Raw genomic sequence first — 4,837 nt, forward strand, 5'->3', positions numbered from 1 at the left:
TTTCGGAAGGGCGGAAAAATCTCCGCAGTGCCGAATTCCCCGCGGGTGGGGTTTTGTGATTTCCGCAAGTGCGAAAAAGTTTTCCATGTGGGTCGGGTTTGCAATTTTTGTGAGGGCGGAAAAATCTTCCAAGTCCAAATTCCGGGCAGGCGGGGTTTCGTAATTTTCCAAGTGCCAAATTCCGAGCGGGTGGGGTTTGTAAATTCCGCGAGGGCGGAAAAAACTTCCAAGTCCAAATTTCGAGCGGGTGGGGTTTGTAGATTCCGCGAGGGCGGAAAAAACTTCCAAGTCCAAATTTCGAGCGGGTGGGGTTTGTAAATTTTCGTGAGGGCAGAAAAATCTTCCGACTGCAAATTCCAGGCGGGTCCCCGGGTTTTGTAATTTTCGCGAGGGCAGACGACTCATGTACGTGATCCAAAACCGGTCAACTTATTTTTTTGGTTAACGCCCAAAGTTTTGAACTCAAATCGAGTTGGCTACCCCGACTCGAATCGCCTCCGAATTTTTCGCACAACCCATGTCACCGTGCTCGACTTGATTCTAAGTGCCCCGAGTCATGTACGTGGTCCAAAAGAGGTCAATCTTTTTTTTTTTTGGGGGTTAATGCCCAAAGTTTTCAACTCGAACCGTGTCGGCAACCCCGACACGAATCGCCCGAATTACCCGAACCCCGACTCGAATCGCGTCGAGCCTTAACCGCCTCCAATTTTTTCGCACGACTCATGTCACCGTGCTCGACATGATTCTAAGTGCGCCGAGTCATGTGCGTGATCCAAAGGCGGTCAACTCTTTTTTTCGGTTAACGCCCAAAGTTTTCAACCCAAATTGTGTCGGCGACCCCGACTCGTATCGCCTCGAGCCTTAACCGCCTCCAGTTTTTTCGCAGGACTCATGTCACCGTGCTCGACTTGGTGCCCCGAGTCATGTACGTGATCCAAAAGCGGTTAACTTCTTCCTTCTTTGGTTAACACCCAAAGATTTCAACCCGAATCGTGTCAGCAACCCCAACTCAAATCGCCTCGAGCCTTAATCGCCTGCAATTTTTTCGAACCACTCATGTCACCGTGCTTGACTTGATTCTATGTGCCCCAAGTCATGTACGTGATCCAAAAGCGATTAACTCTTTTTCTGGCTAACGGCCAAAGTTTTCGAATCGACTCAGCTACCCCGACTCGAATTGCCTCGAGCCTTAACCGCCTCCATTTTTTTTTTCCCTCGACTCATGTAATCGCACTCGCCTTGATTCTGAGTGGCCCGAGTCACTTACGTGATCCAAAACCGGGTAACTTTTTCTTTTTTCTTTTTTTTGTCAAGTCCCAAAGTTTTGAACTCGAATAGAGTCGGATGCCCCGACTCGAGTCGTCTCCAAATTTTTCGCACGACTCATGTCACCGTGCTCGACTTGATTCTAAGTGCCCCGAGCCGTGTACATGATCCAAAAGCGGTTAACTTTTTCTTTTTGGTTAACGCCCAAAGTTTTCAACCCGACCCGCCTCGGCAACCTCGACTCGAAGCGCCTCGAGCCTTAATGGCCTCCAATGTTTTTGCACGGCTCATGCCACCGTCGACTTTTCGCTCGAATCATGTCACCCAGGGCACCTCGATGCTACGTGACCCGAGCCCTGTGCGCGATCCAAAACCGGGTAACGTTTTTTTTTTTAACTCCCAAAATTTCATTCTTTTTTGCCTTACGAGGCCTATCATGATCTCTTTTTATAAAGAAAATTCTCAAATCGAATCGTTTCGGCTACCCTACCTCGAATCCGGCTAGCTAGGCGTAACGCCTCGAGTCGGCTCGGCAATACGTGAACTGAAACTTGTGCGTGATCCAAAAGCGGGTAACTTGTTTTTTTTTTTTTTTTTTTTTTGTAATGCGCAAAATTTAGCGCTTTTCGCTGTACAGGGCCTCTCATGATTTTTTTTGTTTGTTTTTTTTTTTTCCCCTCGTCGACCCACTCTGGCGACCCAGTCGGGTCGCCCGAGGCTGGGGCGACGGAGATGGGTTGACCTAGTCGGGTGACCCAAGTTGGGTCGACCCAGGCGTGCGATCCTGGCTGGGGACAGCAAGTCGATTCTATAAGTTTGCTTGCCAATTTTGCTAGCCAGGTCGGCTCACCAAGTCATCTAACCATGTGGTCTTTGCCAAATCAAGAATTGACTCTTTAAGTCCACTCACAGCTCGTCAAGCCGGCTCACCAAGATGACTTACCGTCTCGCCTCACCAGGTTGCCCCACCAGGTCGCCTCTTCTTTAAGACCGCTCACCATGTCGGCTCCCCAAGTCACCTCACCGAGTCGACTATTCAGGTTGCCTCACCAAGTCGACCCCTTAAGTTCGCTCACCAAGTCAGCTCACCAAGTCGAATCACCTAGTCGTTTTACCACCTTGCCCCAGCAGGTGTGCTCACCAAGTCGCCCCGCCGAGTTGCTTCTCTAAGCCCACTCACCATGTTAGCTCACCAAGTCGATTGTTCAAGTGCGTTGCCAAGTCAACTCTTTAAGTTCGCTCGCCAGGTCAGCCCGCCCAAGTCGCCTCTTTAAGTTCGTTCGCCAGGTCGGCCCGCCCAAGTCGCATCAGCGGGCTAACTCGCCGAGTCACCTCACGAAGTTGACTCTTTAAGTGCGCTCACCAAGTCAGCTCACCAAGTCGACTCACCATCTCGCCTCGATAAGTTGGCTTGCCGAGTTACCCCACCAAGTCGTCCCCTCTTTAAGCCCGCTCACCGTGTCAGCTCGTCAGGTCGGCTCACCAAGTCGACTAATCAAGTAGGCCCACCAAGTCGCCTCAAGGATAGCTCCTCACCATGAGTCGCCTCACCATGTTGACTCAATGAGTCGCCTCACCATGTTGACTCTTTGAGCCCGCTCGCCGGGTCGCCTCACCAAGTCGGCTCGAGTACGTTGCCAAGTCGACTCTTTAAGTTCGCTCGCCGGGTCGACTCGCCAAGTCAGCTCACCATGTCATCTCAACGAACCAACTCGCCGAGTCGCCTCACCACGTCGGCTCTCTAATACCACTCGCCAAGTCGCCCCACAACCTCGCCCCGTTAGGCCCACTCACCACATCGCCCCGTTAGGCCCACTCTCACCAAGTGGACTCTTTAAGTCTGCTCATAAAGTCGAGCCACCAAGTACTCTCACCAAGTCGACTCTTTAAGTCCTTTCATCGAGTCACCCCACCAAGTCAACTCTTTAGGTCCGTTCATAGAGTCACCCCACCAAGTCGACCCTTCAAGTGCGTTCATCAAGTCACCCCACCAAGTCGACTCTTTAAGTTCATTCATCAAGTCACCCCGCCAGGTCAGCCCACAAATTACTCTCACCAAGTCGACTCTTTAAGTTCGTTCATCAAGTCACCCCGCCAGGCCGGCCCACCGAGTGGACTCTTTAAGTTCGTTCATGAAGTCACTCTGCCAAGTCGGCCCACCAGGTCGACTCTTTAAGTTCGTTCATCAAGTCACCCCGCCAGGTCAGCCCACCAACTACTCTCACCAAGTCGACTCTTTAAGTTTGCTCACCAAGTCACCCCGCCAGGTCGGCCCACCAAGTACTCTCACCAGGTCGACTCTTTAGGTTTGTTCATCAGGTCACCCCACCGAGTACTCTCACCAAGTCGACTCTTTAAGTTCGTTCATCAACTCGCCCCGCCAGGTCGGCCCACCAAGTACTCTCACCAAGTCGACCCTTTAAGTTCGGTCATCAACTCACCCCGCCAGGTCGGCCCACCAAGTACTCTCACAAAGTCGACTCTTTAGGTTCGTTCATCAATTCACCCCGCCAGCTCGGCCCACCAAGTTCTCTCACCAGGTCGACTCTTTAAGTTCGTTCATCAAGTCACCCCGCCAGTTCGACCCACCAAGTACTCTCACAAAGTCGACTCTCTAAGTTCGTTCATCAAGTCACCCTGCCAGGTCAGCCCACCAAGTACTCTCACCAAGTCACCCCGCTAGTTCGACCCACCAAGTCGACCCTTTAAGTTCGTTCATCAAGTCACCCGGCCAAGTCGGCCCACCAAGTCGACTCTTTAAGTCCGTTCATCAAGTCACGTGACCAGGTCAGCCCACCGGGTACTCTCACCAAGTCGTCTCTTTAAGTTTGTTCATCAAGTCACCCGGCCAGGTCGGCCCACCAAGTACTCTCACCAAGTCGACTCTCTAAGTCCGTTCATCAAGTCACCCCGCCAGGTCGGCCCACCAAGTCGAATCTTTAAGTCCGTTCATCAAGTCACCCCACCAAGTACTCTAACCAAGTCGATTCTTCGAGTGCGTTCATCAAGTCACCCGACCAACTACTCTCACCAAGTCGACTCTTTAACTATGTTCATCAAGTCACCCCACCAAGCACTCTCACCACGTCAACTCTTTAGGTCCGTTCATAAAGTCACCCCACCAAGTCGACCCTTCAAGTGCGTTCATCAAGTCACCCCACCAAGTACTCTCACCAATTCGACTCTTTAAGTCTTTTCATCAAGTCACCACACCAAGTCAACTCTTTAGGACCGTTCATCAAGTCACCTCGCCAAGTCGACCCTTGAAGTCCATTCATCAAGTCACCCCACCAAGTACTCCCACCAAGTCGACTCTTTAAGTCAGTTCACGAAGTCACCCAACCAGGTCGGCCCACCAAGGACTCTCACCAAGTCGACTCTCTAAGTCTGTTCATCAGGTCACCCCACCGAGTACTCTCACCAAGTCAACTCTTTAGGTCCGTTCATCAGGTCACCCCGCAGAGTCGACCCTCTAAGTTCGTTCATCGAGTCACCCGACCAAGTCGACTGTTTAAGTCCTTTCATCAAGTCACCCCGCCAAGCCGACTCTTTAAGTCCGTTCATCAAGTCA

This window comes from Cupressus sempervirens, chromosome 2 (assembly GCF_028749045.1).
Source record: "Cupressus sempervirens isolate cs-2001-9-10 chromosome 2, ASM2874904v1, whole genome shotgun sequence".
Lineage (NCBI taxonomy): Eukaryota > Viridiplantae > Streptophyta > Pinopsida > Cupressales > Cupressaceae > Cupressus > Cupressus sempervirens.